The sequence below is a fragment of the Lissotriton helveticus genome, chromosome 8, assembly GCF_964261635.1.
Source record: "Lissotriton helveticus chromosome 8, aLisHel1.1, whole genome shotgun sequence".
Taxonomy (NCBI): Eukaryota; Metazoa; Chordata; class Amphibia; order Caudata; family Salamandridae; genus Lissotriton; species Lissotriton helveticus.
The window spans coordinates 1,551,438,741-1,551,456,449 of NC_136069.1; the positions used below are offsets into that span (position 1 = coordinate 1,551,438,741).

Sequence of the window (17,709 nt, forward strand, 5' to 3'; positions counted from 1 at the left end):
CAGTTAGTGGTTTGTCCTTCTTGGGTGTATAATGAAATGAATTCGTACTTGTATAGCGCACATATACCCCGAGGCTTCTTGGCGCTGTACGCATACCGCTGTGGAACCCTTCCTCGCTTTTCCCTGTGAAATGCCCACTCCTGGGCACCCCCAAGAAGAAGCCAGGCATCCCAGCGCTGTTGGGGCCGTTGTAATAGTGAGCTGAATTACTGAAAACTAGCAGTAAGCGGAAAGAAGCAGTCCGGTTTGTTGCAGATGCTATGTCAATGGATATTATTATTGTTATTATATGTAGCAGTAGTAGTACTAAAAGTCATTGTGTGACCGAAACGTGTCATTGCTCAAGCCGTAGGCATATAAAATGGTGCCTGGTGAATTTTCCACTATTTTTCACCATTGCACGACATGGTCTTAGTTAAATGTCGGGTTTCAAGTTGCCCTATTTGGACTTCCCTGCTAAAAGTATCGTAAAACATCGAGAAATTATGAAAACTGCAAAAAACATGTATTTAAAAATATCACTTTCTGGGGGAGAGTCCCAGTGTCTCCGTTTATGGATATGGATGTCTCCAGCCCTGACGCAGCCCTGTGCATTCGATTGGGCCCTGGCATCAAGTGGTAGATATAATTCTAGTAACGTTGATTGACATGTTCGCGGCTCCGTGGGGTGGTATGGGCAGCCTGGCATCCCACTACTCCAGGATCAGCCTACAATATCTCATGTACCACCAGCAACGAAAGGAGCGGAGCGGGCTTGCCTACGGGTTCCCTATCTTCCTCTTTACGTAATATGAAACAAAATGATATTTTTTTAAATAAAGCGCGAACAACTGTTTCGAGACGTCAATGTGCTATTAGCGGTACAACTACAGAAGGAGGAAAATCAGGATTAACAAACTCAATAACCCATGCCTTCGTTTAGAGAGTAAAGAGCCAGGTTTTTAAGGCCTTACGGAATGGGTATGGGCCTAAAGGCAGGAGAAGGCGCAGGGAAGGGTGTTCCATAATTTGGACGCGGCCACCGAGAAAGTTCTGCCTCCCCACCGAAACTGTCACCTGCCTGTTGAGCTCTCATCCTCAATCAGTCAATCAATCAGGGGTTTATAAATAAGGCTCCATGTTTTCCTTTTTTACGGATTTTTACAGGTAAATGCAGACAGAAAACAATGTGTTTTCTGTCTGCATTTATTTAAAAAAATGGATAAATACAGAAAATTGTGCTTCTTTTCTCTGTGCAGTCTTTCATGAATTATAGGCCAGCCGCTGAGCAGATGGACAGCAAGGGAAATTAAAAAACAGGATGAAATTTCTTTAAATAACAGAATGTCACATACATGTATGGTATAAGGCTAGTATTTACCATTGGATGTACTGTTATGTAATATTTGGCAGCTAAAATAGCTAAAAAACGACAGACATCATAGTATGAGTGCGCGTCTATCGGTTAAATAGATATGGAAATGTGCAGTTTTACAACTTCTTATATTCGAAAAACACAAAATAAATATGGATAAATACAGATAAAATGGCCAAAAAAGAAATATGGAAATGCCCCAAAAATAAATACCATAAAACCGGAAGCCCGATTTATAAAGCATGGCTACTCACCCGTGAGGGTCTCAAGGCTCTGGGGGGGGGGGGGGGGGGGGGGGGGGATGGTGATCCATCTGGGCTCTGCTGTGCATCCACATCCTGAATGGGTGCTGGAACTCATCCTTAGATGGGAGGGGCTTTGGGGTGGAATTCCTTTCATTTTAAAAGATGCAATAAGCAGATACAAAACTTTGGGCAATGATACATGTTTCGCTGGTTTTGCATCTGCTTGCCTCGAATTTAAAAAGAGGTGAGTTTAACCCCTTCCAGGCTGATGACGAGCTCAGCTCGTCATGTGCGTAACCTGCCGTGCGCTCATGACGAGCTGAGCTCGTCATGAACCGCGGGTTTCTTAAAACCGCCGCGCACAGCGGGAAAAGCCGCCGCATAGATGCGGTTAAGCACGAGACTGCTGTGCAAGAATTCCTCGTTCAGGGAATTTATGTGCTACTGTTGATCATTGTCAGTGGGCCGGACAATGTAATTACCTTAATGATACTTGCATTAGGTTAATTACACTGTGCCTCTCTTTACCGTGCAGCAAAGCTAGCTCCCCTGCAGCGGCGCCTGTGTGTAGAACCTTCGTTGTGGACCACCAGGAGGATCCTGTAGGCAGGTGCTGCACACAGGCTTCCCTGCCGGGAAGATGCTCTCAAGAACACTGTCGGGCGTTCAGCCATGCATTTACCGTAATGCTAATACCATTAAGGGAAATGCATTGCCTTGCTCATAACATTTAGGCCTTGGAAAATGTAGTTTACACCAGCATTTCTTGCATAATTTCTGTCATGTCGTGTTACGCTTGTTACACAAAATGCTGAAGATTAAGCTATAATATAAGTCACTTTATTAAGATTACGGCCCCCTGCTTTTACTGATTTTTACAGATAAATACAAGCAGACAACAATGTATTTTCCTGCCTGTAATTATTTTTAAATGTGGATAAAAACGGAAATTGGGTTGTGTTTTAAGTGATTCTAAATGCCGCCAATCAAAACTGCCAGGCCAACAGATGTGTGGACTGAAAGATAAGGGGGGGTTGAACAAAATAAAGGAGTTTTTTTTAAAGAATCTTAAACAGCAGTAGATATACACAACCTTGATACTCGCATTTGCATGTTTTCTTATAAGTGCATATTTTATCATCTGAGTGTGTTAATATCACTTAAACTGGGCAGGCGTTTAGGCATTTTGTGCATACCTATTGGTTAAATAAATGTAGAAATATACTTGTTTCAGCTTCATTCTGTCACAAAGCCCAAAATAAATATGGATAAATACAGAGAAAATTAGCAAAAAACAAATATGGATAAATACAGACGGAAAGGTCAAAAAAAGAAATACCATAAAACCGGGATCCCCTAATTAAGATTTTGTTTGTGTGTTAATCCTATTGTAGTAGCATGGGAATAATGTGAACATGTGCACTATTTTTATGCGCAAAATGAACTCACACTAAAAAATAGTAAAAAACACTGAATCGACGTTTCGCATTCTTATTTAGGAATTTTGTGTAATTTCCACAAAGTAAATTGCGCGAGTTCACAAAGACATCCTCACAGTGCTCATAAAAGCAACTGTGTTTGGCTTTTGTCTTTTCTCACCTGCTGTGGTTCACCTTCTGTGGGCTGAAAAAGGAACTGGAAACTTTTGCATATTTCGAAATTCTCCTGAACATTTCCTCCACACCTATATCATCACCAGCGGGAGTTCTAAGACTCACCCCACACTTCCAGGACCACAGGTGAAGATTGCACAAAGCGGCCCATCTTGCTGGGGAAGGCTTGCATTGCGCAAGGAGTGCAGGCCAGTGCTTAATTTGTAAAATAACAAGTGCCAGGGCTCTTGTCAGGAGGCCACTGCAGCCTGCACCACACATTGCCCCTGCCGTGCTGCCAATGATAGTAACAACGCAACTACTAAATATCACAATCCTACAAGTGTGACAATACAGACTATTCCAGGCCGCCAAAGCTATAAGAATGGCTTGGGGAGCAGGTATTAGTCAATGTAAATGTAAATTGGACTAATAAATGGCATTTGTTGTGCTCATACCTAAATTAGCGAGACAGCGTCACCATGTCATAAGCCCAGTGCTGGCAATTAGGTGCAGGAGCCCAGTAACGGAAACCACTGGGTCAAATTAAGCACTGGTGCACGCCTTCTTTCTTGAGGAGCCCTCCCCCACAGGAAGTAGTTCAGTCCGTTTTAGTCCGTTTGAAGGTTCAGTCCGTTTGAAGGTGGACAGCGTCCCGCCTCCGAGGCCAGAAGGCCCTCCCTCCGCGGGCTCGGCGTCCTGAAATTCACTAACCGATCCCTACTCTCGGAGAAAGGAAAGGTCATGTTTCTTTTTATAAGCGCAACAATGTTTGCCTCTGGTGCACCAGGGCTTTGTTGTCTGTTGACTTGGAAGGAAACTCAACAGGTGTGACCTTCACTGGCATGGGCTTGGGTGACACTTCTTTTGTGAACACCTGATACCGCCCTCTGCGAAATACTTGGAAAAGTATGGACCGCCTGCTCTGGAGGCGGGAGAATAAACCGGCCAATTAGGACTGCTCTTGCTCAGGTGGGTTGTCTGACAGTTGGCCACTGTTTTGTCATTTTTCTGGCTTTGTGGTTTTCTGCCCATGCCCACTCTTGCTGTCCCAGGACAGGGGCACAGACAGAGAGAGGTTCCTTTCACGTTGGGGTGGATTTCATTTCGCCAGGGTCAGGCTGGGAGCTGAAGCAGTTCTGTAAGCCCCAGAGAACGCTCACTGTGCACCCTGCAAGCACAAGAGCTGTGTCTAAGGACATTCTCTGCTAGAACATTTGTGAAAAAATCGGGCCAAATGTTCCATTCTAGAGCACCATTAACCAAATATATTGGCTGAAATGTGATTCATTTTACATGCAGCTCTATAGAGGAAGTGATTAAATATTCCCGTACTTCTGTGTACTCAGATGCTTTTTGTGTCTGCAGCATGAAACCGAATTATGCGCCTTGAAGAAAATTGATAATGATATTGAAATAATTTATATGCCGGTGGCGTCTTGGGGCTGATATCTAAGACGTTGAGTAATGGGGGAAGTAGGAGTTACGTTTATAGCACGAATAAGAACTATAATATAAGTACTGGAGTGTTTGAGAAAATAACCATGTTTTAAGGTCTTTCCTAAAGCTGAATAGGTTAGACTGACCTCTAAGCGGGCCAGGTAACTTATTCCAGAGTTGGGCTCGGATAAAGCTCCTTCCGCCCCAATACTTCTTTCTTATTTTGGAGACATTGACTGAGTTAGAATTTGCTGAGCGCAAAACTCTTCTGGGAGAGTACCAAGAAAGAAAAATTCTCAGGTATGCTGGTCCAGCACCATGGAAGGTCTTGTGTGCCAAGCACAAGGCCTTAAACATCACTCTCTTCCTCACAGGGAGCCATGAAACTCTGATACAGCCTTCGATACTGACTTGAACTTTGGAATTTTCTTTAGTATTAGAACATTGGAATGTTGGGAGCTCCATTGAAAACAATGGAGTGCTCCGGGCTTATAATGGCTGGTAGAAGCCTGGAGCTCCAACATTCCAATGTTTCTTTGTTCACAGCTCTAGCTCTGAACAAAGGCTTCAAAGAGCCTGAGGGGATTCCAATCCCCTCACGCTCCCAAAAGGCTTTGTTCTTTTTGTTAGAACATTCTGTCCTCTAGTGACAGAATGTTCTAATAGCCTTATAGCCCTTCGTAGATGGGCTATATCGCTATTAAAGTCCCTCTCCCTTGTTAAAGGCCCTCGCCTTCGGCTCGGGGCCTTTAACGCTGGAGAGGGCCTTTAATAGCCGGTATAGCCCTCTACGACGGGCTATAAGGCTATAGTAGTTGTGTTCCACTCCCTCGGGCTCCTTTCAGGGCAAAACTGCCTGGGAATCCCTCAGATCGCTCAGTCCCGTTAGGGCGGGTGTTTGCCTGTGTCCATAGGACAAACCAGTGTTTATTGCTGGAGATGCCAGTTCTTCAGAGCTTTGCACTTGTGGTGAGTTAGTCGTAGGAGCTAGATGCTTGCTTTCTCATTACGCTTGTATTTCACAGCTCATGCGCATTCGTTGCACGGGAGCGTGTATACCAACCTCAAATGGACCAGTATTTTTGGACTGTTGTAACAGCAACGTAGAAAGACTGCAGTTTCTCTCTCTCCCTTTTTAATTTCCAGCTCTCCTTGACCGGCTCCGGCACCAGGTCTTTGCATTTCTGCCCAAGTACATCTAGCCGCACCTCCAGTCCGCTTCTCTAGATCAGGCATTAGATACTTTACCTGTTCCCTCATGGCACCCTCCACCGAGGTCTCGTGACATATTTCCTTGATAGAGTGCCCTCAACTAAGACCAGCAGACATCCTTGTGCCTGCCTGAAACTCCACACCAACCAATATTTAATGTTCCTATTCCCTCGCTGAGTGCTGGTCATTCCACTGCTTGGCAAATGTAAAGGGGTAATAAGACCCCTGTCTAATGGCTTGTGTCCATTTTAGGTCGCCATATTGACACGCGACGAAAGGAGTAAACAGTACAGCTATCGAAAGATTCCATCGTCTCACTCTAGTCAGTGTTGAGGCTGTTTCTCTGACTCACCTTGTCCAGACATCCCGTCTACCAAAATACAAATCCCATTATATCCTGTGGGATTTATATTTCAGCCTATGGGATATAAGTCACCGTTGCGACAAAGTAACCAGTCCGCCAAGATCTAAATCAGTCTCATAATTCCTTCTAGGAACTGCCCAGTCACAGTCTGAACATCTGACAAAGCTGTTTTCTTTCTGAGATCCTGTTGTTTGTTGAACCCTATCCGTAATTCAGTTGCCAGAGTGCTTTTCTAACATATCTCACATGGAGCTTGGGGGAAAACCTGTTTCTACATGGCCCCCCTCGCACAAGTGGCCCGCCATCACGACCTCAACATCATCTCCTACACCGACGACACCCAGCTCATCCCCTCCCTCACCAAGGACCCACACACCGCCAAAACAAACCTCCACGAGGGAATGACGGCCGTCGCCGACTGTATGAGGAGCAGCCGTCTGAAACTGAACTCGGACAAGACGGAGGTCCTCATCCCTCGGCCCCACCCCTTCAACCTGGGACGACTCCTGGAACAGCACCGACACCCACCGACCATGCACGCAACCTAGGATTCATCCTCGACTCTTCCCTCTCCATGTCTAAGCAGGTCAACGCCGTCTCCTCCTCCTACTACAACACCATCCGCACGCTCCGCAGGATCTACAAGTGGATCCTGACCGATACAAGAAGAACGGTGACACAGGCCCTCGTCAGTAGCAGACTGGACTACGGCAAACGCACTCTACGCAGAAATCCCAGCCAAACACCTACGACGACTACAACGCATCCAAAACGCCTCCGCCCGACTGATCGTCAACGTCCCCCGTTGCAGCCTCATCACCCCCCACCTGAGAGACCTACACTGGCTCCCCATCGACGAGAGGATCACCTTCAAGCTCCTCACCCACGCACACAAAGCACTCCACAACGCCGGACCAGCCTACCTGAATAGCACACTCAGCTTCTACACCCCCACCCGCTAGATCCACTCAGCCAGCCTCGCCCTTGCCGCTGTCCCCCGCATCCAACGAACGACCTCCGGCGGCAGATCCTTCTCCTACCTCGCCGCCAAGACCTGGAACACCCTCCCTACCCACCTACGGCAGACCCAAGACCTACTCGCCTTCAGAAGACTCCTCAAGACCGGGCTCTTTGAGCAGTAGAAGCACCCCCCTCCCCTCAGCGCCTTGGAGCCCCTTACGGGTAAGTAGCGTGCTTTACAAGTACTCTGATTGATTGATTCCAGGTATGGCGAAATAACCTAGGTTTTTACGGCATAAGCAGATTGAGAGTGTATCAAAGGTGGGAGATTAGATTTGCCTCGCGTCTTTCCTGACTACAAACTCCTGCGCCTTTTGCCAATAGATAAAACATCCAGGTTTTCAAAATCTGAAAAACAACCATGAACAGGCTATCAGACAAAACAATTCATGGCCCCTCCCCCAAAAAAACAAGCACCATTGATCAATTAGTGCGACTTTCATTCCTTAATAATTGTCCCCCATCAGGGGCACTGGGAGTATGAGTTTCTGCAGCTATGATGTTTTCCGTATAATTATGGATTTGCCGCATTTGCCACATAATCCATCATCTGCTGCATAATTTGCAGATTTTACCCAAAACATTGTTCATTGCCCAAACGGATCAAAAGTTACTAAAATGAGTTGCCACGTGTTGCCTCGCAGTGCAAGGCCGTTAACAAAAATTGAATGGTCAACTTTCAATTGCCAAACACTGTATTTGAGAGTTAAATTGTTTCTAAGGAGGGTGAACCTTTGCTCAGGCACTGTTTATTTGTGTAGAAAAGCCAAAATAATGCACTCATACCATCCCAAAATGCGCAGCATTACACCTTATAATTGTATCTTTTCCTTCTGCATAATTTAGTCAACCATGCTTCATAATTTGGTCCCCCCTTGATGCATAATTCCAGTGACCCCGTCCCCACCAACTCCCAAGCCCCATCCTGGATGGTGCCTATGGTAAACAAAGCCTTCCGTACTCGTAATCCTGTGTACTCGGATTCCTAAAATTAAAACACAGTAATGTCAGAAACAGGAGCAAAAATAAGACTGGTGTTAATTGCTTTCACTGTAGAGTCTATGGTGTGAATGTGGAGTAAAAATAACTAGGTGGCAGGTTTTTTTCTACTTGAATAACCTGTGGTTGACACTACTTGCTTGCAGCTGACGCACACCTCTAGATTCGTCTGTGAATCATCTTTTCGCTGCACCCAGGATTTAGGGACTGCATTTATTCTCAGGCTTTGCCCCTGGGCATGATAAGCTGTAGAAATGCTTGTTGATTTGCCTCTTTGCCAACGCTGTGGGAACTGATGCATCAGCATTGACCGAACAAAGAAAAGAACGCGGTTTGCTTCCAGCCTTGTCACGCGTGCGGAGCGACAGATACAGGGTCACTCGTGCATAGGACAGGACAATACTCTGCACATCACGTCTAGGTGTGTGAACCGGAGATTTTTGCCAAAGAGCTGCTATCTTTTCTGCCTCCCTCACCCTGTTTCTTCAAATCCACTGATGTTTTGTTGACCAGAGAGAAAATTATATTTATCGCCTGTGAGGACTTCTGCTAACAAGCACCTGAGAACCACCAGACCACCCTGTCCAGCATCGATGTTCTGGTCTTTCCTTCTGTTTTTCTCCCTCATTGGAACTCTCCCTTCTCTGATCCCTTTGCTAATTTGTGGCCACCTTAAAATCTCACCTACTGCATCTCAAGTGCCAAAGCGACGAAAGAGCCGCCTTCACTAACCGGGACCGACTACTCCTATAGCCTTGGATCTAACCCAGTGCAAGCCTACGTGATGTAAATATGTAAGATACTCGCTTTATGTAAACATCGAAGATAGTACGATCATTGTATTATTCACGACTCACTGCAGTTGAATAGAGCTTACATACCTCCACTAGGTGTCTTGGTGCTGGTGATATAATCACTGCAGATACCGGACCCTGCAAGGAACCATGTTTGGGGGGATCTGAACCCGGCTCTCTTTTGGACGCTGAGGACAGCGGATCGTCAATCCCTTCCTTACTGCACTCGCCCATCTCTTATTTACGTACCAAACATGATTTCTCTCCTTACATATTATTGTGCTCATTACAGCAGTTCTGTTCGAAAATGCTGCAATGGTAAATAAATACAAATACCCAAAAAAACGGCAGCTGATGTCACCTTAAACCGGAAGCTGGGATCAATAAAGATTCATATTGATCACATACAGGCAGAAAGAAGAATTTTTAAACTTTACGTTCTGCCTAGTCATTGGTATCTGGCTCGGCATGAAGCTCATTTTCAGAAAATAATTACACCAGTTACGTTAACAAGACTTAAATTAGCAAACACAAGAATTAATTCATGTCCGCTCCCTTGAATCGCAAAAGAGCAGATAGTCCTGAAACAATGTACCTGTGAATAAAAATCATAAAGATCATCGACAAAACACAGGAAAAATACTAAAATGTTAATAAATAGTTTGTGGTTGTGTACCCCTTTTGGAGGAGGTAATAGTTTTCTGTTAGAGCAGCACAGGAACTGTGGGGATCCCCATTAACAGCCGAAGGACTCTGGATAGTAATCTATTGCTTTTGCGTTCCCTGGAAAACCAAAGTTGCAAGAGTTCTCTGGTGATGGTTGAAGAGATGCTTGTAAGGAGCTCTTCGGGACACTTGTAACCACCAGCCCCAGAGTCTACGAAACTCCTTCGCAAATCATTTATGTAACTGGTCTAAATGACAGGTCATCTACGGTCATCTAGGGATTTCCTAGTGGTTGCTATAAGGTCCTGCTATCTACATAAGTCTATATTTACATTACTTAAAACCAGTAGAGGTGCAGTATGAAGGGCTATACAAAAGCAATTTGTATTAACCTCAGCTTGGACATTGTTTCCCATTCGCGTAGGGATCTCCCAGGCTTCCTTTAAGAAACACGCAAGAATCCGCTTGCAATTCTCGTAAGTCTCACTAGAAAAAACCATAGAGGTGATCTTCGGGGCCATTTTAAAGCCTGGATCTTTGCCTCAGTTTTTGAATTCCTCAAAATACAGAAAACTCCTTTCCACACATCTACCTTCCAGGACCCAGTCTTTTCCCTCAGTGGTTTGGTACATTTGAGAGGCAAGAGTGGGGCAAGAGACCCCTGCCCTGGAGCCATGGCCAGCTGTCTATAGGCAACTCTGAAATGTGGGCCCTCCTATGAACGTGCACTGTGCTACTGAAGAAATGAGGGTGTATCTGTGGACATAGCACCCCTGCAACCCCCCTCCTCGGCCTTCACACCTGCCTTTCTCCTACAAAATCCACCTAAGGATAGGAAGTTACATTTCATGGAGCAGATCTTGGAGTTGCTTGGTTGTGGGCTACGGCTTGTGCAGTTATTGTCACTACACTGTGGTTTGTAATTACGTGGAAGGAGGCGATAGGGGACTTGTACTTTTAAATGTTTGAAGCTAAGCTGATCTTTATTTCTGATTTCATGGTCTCTTCACGCATGCGTTCTGCTTTCCAATCATTGCAAATAATTAGCAGATAAATTCCACCGCTCCTCGTCTGCCTGCCCTGCCACAAGCCGCCCAATTGCTGCTTCCATCTAAAGGCACATCCCCAAATTCCCATCTCCAGCCACAAAATGAAGATTGGATTCCCAGAAGGGTTTTTTAAACCATAGGCAAAAGGCATGTTTTTGTCTGGATGTTTCACCTCCCTTACCCGCGCCGTTTTGAGACCATTGGTTGCAATCGGGAAACAACCTTTACAACGCAACTTTTACAACGAACTACCATTACAACGAAACTTTTACATCGCAAAAACTTTTACAACGCATACCATTACAACGCAGGATTTTACAACGCAAGTACCTTTACAACGCATACCATTACAACGTAAGTATTGGTAAGTATATAATTATTTTAAAAATATTATATGTTTGGGTTTTTGGGTAAAGGGGTATTTTTAGGGTTCAGGGTCAGTTTTGGGTTTTTGGGTAAAGGGGTATTTTTAGGGTTCAGGGTCAGTTTTCAGTTTTTGGGTAAAGGGGTATTTTTAGGGTTCAGGGTCAGTTTTCAGTTTTTGGGTAAAGGGGTATTTTTAGGGTTCAGGGTCAGTTTTCAGTTTTTGGGTAAAGGGGTATTTTTAGGGTTCAGGGTCAGTTTTGGGTTTTTGGGTAAAGGGGTATTTTTAGGGTTCAGGGACAGTTTTGGGTTTTTGGGTAAAGGGGTATTTTTAGGGTTCAGGGTCAGTTTTGGGTTTTTGGGTAAAGGGGTATTTTTAGGGTTCAGGGACAGTTTTGGGTTTTTGGGGTACAGGGTTAATTTGTAAAAATAAAATAAAATTATATTTAAATTAACTTAATTAAATGTAATTAAATAAAAATTAATTAAAATTAATTATATTTTAATAATTTAAATTAATTTAAATTAAAAAAAATATTTTTAGGGTTCAGGGTCAGTTTTGGGTTTTTGGGGTACAGGGTTAATTTGTTAAAATAAATTAAAATTATATTTAAATTAAATTAATTAAATAAAATTAAATAAAATGTAATTATATTTTAATAATTTAAAATAATTTATATTAAAAAAAATATTATATACTTACCAATATTTACGTTGTAATGGTATGCGTTGTAAAGGTACTTGCGTTGTAAAATCTTGCGTTGTAATGGTATGCGTTGTAAAAGTTTTTGCGTTGTAAAAAATTCGTTGTAATGGTAGTCGTTGTAAAAGTATGCGTTGTAACGTCATACATCCGTTGCAATCTAGTGCCCTCTTGTGGCTTCTTTTGGTGGCATTGTAAGGCAGCTGCCCACAATTGCCTTAATAAAGTGTCAGCCCTGATTTCAAGAGGTGAGCCACCAGGGTACACAAGTCTAAGGGGTCACCTTCACCCAACCCTGGCTTGATTCTAAGCCACAATCTATTTACATATTGGAACTGCTAGTTCTGTTTCTATAATTATAATATGGTCTTAAAAACAGCATAGCGCCATGGTTTTCTGGCTTGTAAGCAAGGATTAGTTGAAGGTGTCGTACATGAAATGGGCATAACCTAGCAGCTATGGATCTGGCAGAACCTACATAGACTGATCGTTGGGATCCACAGCATCGTCACCATCCGGCGCCCCAGCACCAGCGCCCCCGCCACATTCTATATTTCTACCGCCGTGACACTAACGTGTGGTGTTTTCAACTCATGTATGTATGTCAGAAGGCTGATCTAACACGCAATTGAAATACTGTGCAAAGGGGGTCGATTCCACAATGGGCCGGCCTTCCACTTAGAGAGACAAGAGGAAAGATCTACCAGGCCAAAATAAATTCAGTTGTTAGAGTTTGTTTCCACCCCTAATTCACTGATGTCCACAGCATTGAATAACAACCCCTGCCAACAGCCTGTCGTAGCCAGTGAGGAAATCCCTTCACACTAGGAGGTGCCAACCGCAACATTCTTCCTCAGCATGCCATGCCAATGAGGATTGCCCTATGCCAAGGGCGGATCTAATATTAAAGACCCTGCATGCAGTCCAATATATCAGTGCCCCACACATAAATATCAGGGCTTCGCATGCTGTGTGTTATATTAAAACCCCAACACACTAAGTGGTGCCAACAGCTACATTCTTCTGCAGCTGTGGTTCTTAATCTGTAGTCCGCAGACTCCTAGGGGTCTCTGACGCCTACTAAAGGGGTCCGCGACTGCTTAGAAAATTGAATAATATTAGTAGGTTAATAACATATATATAAATAAAGAGGAAACATGTACATTTGAAAATGTGAACACATTCTGTAAGTGTGAAAGAATTTAAAATTGGATGCTAAAAATTAAGTTGGTTTCCTCAGATTGATTTGCGGAGCAAAAATAAGTGCATCAAACAGAATGTAGTATGGACGATGGGTGATCTCAACTGAATTTAGAAAAGCCACACCCTCATAATTAAAATGTATATTTTTTATATTTGTGAATTGAATCAAATAGTTCTGACAATGAAAATGTATATTTTTATATATTTCTTATGCATTAAATAAAATATTGAATAATTTGTGTATTTGTTTGATGAATGCTTGTTTCTGCATTTGTGTGTACTGTTTTGAGGTGCAAATCATCAAAATTGCTTAGGCCAGAGACCCTCGGCTTCCAATAATGTCTCAGTGGGGGTCTCCGGATTGCGATAATGAGTCAGTGGGAGGTCAGCCGGATTCTAGTGATCATTAAGTAAGAGTCCACAGATGTCAAAAGGTTAAGAACCACTGTTAGAGGACAGCCATTCCCTGAGGGCAATATCTGACATTGAAGTCTATTCATGCAATGCAATATGTCTTTCAAGGCTGCAGTATGTAGCGGTGTCCCTTTTGCAGCACTGGTGAGGTAACAAAGTGTCATTTACAGACCGCATATTTTCAGTTGAAATTACCACTAAATTTGCATAGACATACAGATCTGCTGGTAAAACTATATAAAGCACAAATTGATGTATACAAAGTTTGCAGTATGCGTAATAAAAGTATTTGCAAAGATTGCAATAACATTTCTGCAAATCTTGCAGTATTCAAATTTAAACTTCTGCTTCGCTCGCAGAATCCCTGGAACCTAAAGTCCCAGCGGGACGTGGATCCCGTCATAATGATGCTCCGCGCCAAGCTTCGGGTTTGATATCTCATATAAAAAACCATGTAGGTCAGGCTATAACTCAACAACATGTAGTGTGCAGAAGCCCATCAGGCTCCCAACTCTACAGCTGTCTCAGAGCTCAATGAACTATGTGCACAAATCTGGGCCTATAGTTACTAACTTCTGTGTGGGCTCTCTTGCAACTGAAATGAAATGAAATTAAAACAGTTTTTATAAAGCGCGTAGTTACCCGAGGGCATCCCAGCGATATGGGCAGAACCGATTTAAGGCTGAAGCGGGATCATTTGGGGAAGAGCCAAGTTTTAAGCATCTTACGGAAGGCCAGGTGGTTGGGTTCCTTTTGTAACTGCAGAGGGAGTAAGATCCACAGCTTAGTGGTGTTGTAAGAGAAAAGTCGGCCGCCGCTTCTAGCCCTCTTAATTCTGGGGACACTCCAACAATAGCGCTGATCAACAGCCTTTGTGTGGAAGCGCTTTCCCGCCTAAAGTTTCTGCACACTCAGAATGACACTGCGTAATATAGTGCAAACCCCCTGAAAACCCAGCTGACCTCTGAACCCCTGGAGAACATATGCATGAAAAATGGGCTGGTTGGGGCAAGCACTGTGCAAAGGCAAGCACCAATAGGGTCAAAGCCATACCTACTAAAGTCATTTAAAGTAACGCAACCTTGAGTAGTGTGGAATACTAACTTAAATAAAAACAAATGCAGTAGTGGTGAACAGTTGGCATGGGTACCACTGCATGTTTTTTCAACATGTAATACTTGTAACACTCATGCAAAGTACATACATTGCTCTCTGTACCCTTGGGAGGTCCATCATGGGAAGCTAATTGTACTGAAGAGTTTAACTTGAGTACAAAAGTCAGAAAGCTACTGCTCAAAGGCATTTGCATCATGGTGCAATGTTACAGTGCATTTTGCATCACACGTGTGCGGATCTATTTGCATTTGTCCTCCTCAACGTGCAACGTGTGGTAAATATGATGCTGAAGTGCTGACCTCAGTTTGCACTACGCCGCGGGTTTTCACTCAGTGCTGCGTTGCGTGAATCTTAGTAAAACTGCTCCGTGCTGTCAGAAGAAAAAAAGTCAAGCACAATAAGCACATAATACAGATCTGTAAATATTTGCATGTCACCCTCTCAAACTCGAGTTGACTTGCTAATTGTCATGGGTCAATTTTGGAATCTGAATAATTAGAGTGACCCTTTAAATTGCCCAAAATATTCAGAAGGTCCCAAAACGGTGGACCTGGCCCGTCAAACTTAGGAGACGTTTAGCCGGCCTCTGAATCCCTGAGGGACGTGAAACTGAATGATTTGGGTTGAGATGAAAAAGTTCTCCTGGCCCCTCAGCAACTCTCGCCCCCTTCAAAATGGCGGATTATTGACATCATCGCTCAAGGATTACTCCATCCAATAGCGAAGTCTGTCCGCTCTGGGCCAGTGAGTGTCATTCTTTGAGTTGAGCGTGCAGAATTCACTCTTTCCTGGGAGTCTTTGTCCCTCAAGAGATTGGGTGCCAAGCAGTGATTCCAACCTATCAGGGCAGACCACCCAGTGACAAAGGCCAGTTGATTGGCCTGCAGTTTTTATTGGACAGCGCCTTCCCGGTAGCTAATAACGCCCTTCCATGGAAGTTCTATCCATCCCCACCGTGGTCCATGAGCCACCAGCGCTCTTCACTAATGAACGGAAGGGTCCACACAAGATACATTTTGGGGACAGATCTGAAAGATTTTGGTACTAAATACTGCCACATCCTGCATTTTTAAAGCATATTTGTTCTATTTGACTGATAAAACAAGTCCTATATGATTGGCTATCAGCAAGTATGAGGGTTCCCTGGTCAGTTTCTCTTTGGAAAGCCCAGGAGACAGAGAACGTGTCCCTCCAGGAATCACCGAAAATTGCAATTTTCAAAAGCAGCGATGCCCTTCAAGTGCAATGGAATGTTTCCCCAGCAGTTTTACAACTGATCACTCATCCATTCATTCAGTGGTAAAAATGTACCTCGGCTACAGCAAGGTTTACTTAGCTTGCAAACACAAATCTTGTAGGGCCAAGAAGGACCTGCAGGTTGTATGCTGGGCCGGCGCTAGGCATGGGCAGCGTGGGCAGCTGCCCAGGGCCTCGCACTCAGCCCACCAGCATGGGGCCACGCACTGGTGATGCGTCCTGTCGGTTTCCTGGCGATCCATTTCAAAGAAAGGTGTCACCTTTCTTTGAAATGGAGGGGCCCCCCTCGCCGGGCCTCTCAGGGATGGGATCTGGATACATAAGGGAGGGAGACGCTCCCTTCAATTGAAAGAAGCGCCGTCTCCCCTGGTGCGAACTGCACCATCTGTGAACATGCGCGCGCGCCTTTCTGCACTATCACAAGTTCGGACATTTTGCAAGATGGCGGCTAAGGTGATGGGGGGCAGTGTGGGACAGGGAAGGGGCAGCTCTAGGCTCATGATGACCCTGGCATCGCAGGCCCGTTATTCTTGCCAATCCCCCGTTTTCCCCTTGCCACAGAGGTTCAGCGTGTTCCTGGGACAGGTGCTGCTTGACTTGGCTGGGAATCCCCCAAGGATATGTGACGCGGAGCAAAGGCAGGTGTGTGCACCGTGTACGCATCAGCGTGACCGTCACCGCCATTGGTTCCCGCACCCTCATCAATAATAGAGACCGCGCATCGCCAGCTGGTGTGATGGGCCCTGCTATGCATGGTGTCAGCCAGAAAGCAATATTCTTGTTCTATTAATTGCTATGGAAACAGAAGGATGTGCTTGGGCCGAGTGACGTTGCCTATGCATTTATGTGTTCAAGGTTAAGAGATGCCGTGGAACTGAGTAAGAATATGGGAAGTGTTTTAAATTAGTAGATGTCGTAGACCAACCAGTGCCGTACCGCAAATCAACACCAGTACCAACATATACTTACAATCAAATCAACATATTCTTACAAAAGGTGCACCTATTTTGGTCTGGCCCGGCAGCATTACTGCTGCTACTGTATGTGATCAACAGAAAAAGAGCTTTTAGAAGTACTTTTTGTAAGAGGCGTTGGGGTCTGCCCACAAGTTGGTTGCCTTGAGTACCTCATGTGATTGGAAAGATGGCGTCTGCTTCCACTGAAAGAGTGCTTGGTTTGTACTTTTTGTCATGTGGAAAACCTTATACTTAGTACAGCATGACTCATTTAGTTACATTGGCAACCCAATGTTCAAGACTGTAGGCCTGATTTGTTTATGATAAAGGCAGTAGGAATAACATTTATTGTGAAAAGCACAGGTTGAAGTCAATATGCATTTCAAGGTGGGCATTATTACTCTGTATTAAAGCATGCAGAGAGATTTAGTTACGTGGAAAATCAGCCCCAGATTGGGAACCAAAAACAGCCCTGCCAGATTTTATCAGACCAGCCCCCATTTTGCATCTAGCGAGAGAACACAGCAGAAGAGTCTTGGCAACAGGGTAGAATAACAAAAGGTCCTAATTCCCCATCTGGTGGTCCTGCAAGTAACCCTCTCCAACTTGCAGGAACGGGCTTGGCCAGTCGGGGTGCAGAGTGCTCGATACCATTCAAGGGTGGATCCATCCACCTTAAAGCATCCAAGCCTGGACTATCGGGGAAGGGCACCCAAGCAGGCCCCAGTTGGTGTCCTCCGCATCAGAAGCGTTGGTGTCATCCATGTTGTGGTTGGAGATGGTCTGCGGCAACCAGGATCATAAGCAGGCGTAGGTGTTTTGTTTCCTGCTGTAATCATCCATGTTGTGGTTGGCGATGGTCTGCGACAACCAGGATCATAAGCAGGCGTAGGTGTTTTGTTTCCTGCTGTAATTGGCGAGGCATATTATGCCCCAGTAGTCTGGGCCAGAAATGTGGTACT

The 17,709-nt window shown here is 44.6% G+C and overlaps 1 protein-coding gene across 3 annotated transcripts in view; it reads left to right on the plus strand.

Moving 5' to 3' along the window:
- The window catches only part of RELT (RELT TNF receptor), a 183,532-nt gene that overhangs the window by 85,502 nt on the left and 80,321 nt on the right, over positions 1-17,709 (plus strand). The window lies entirely within an intron of this gene.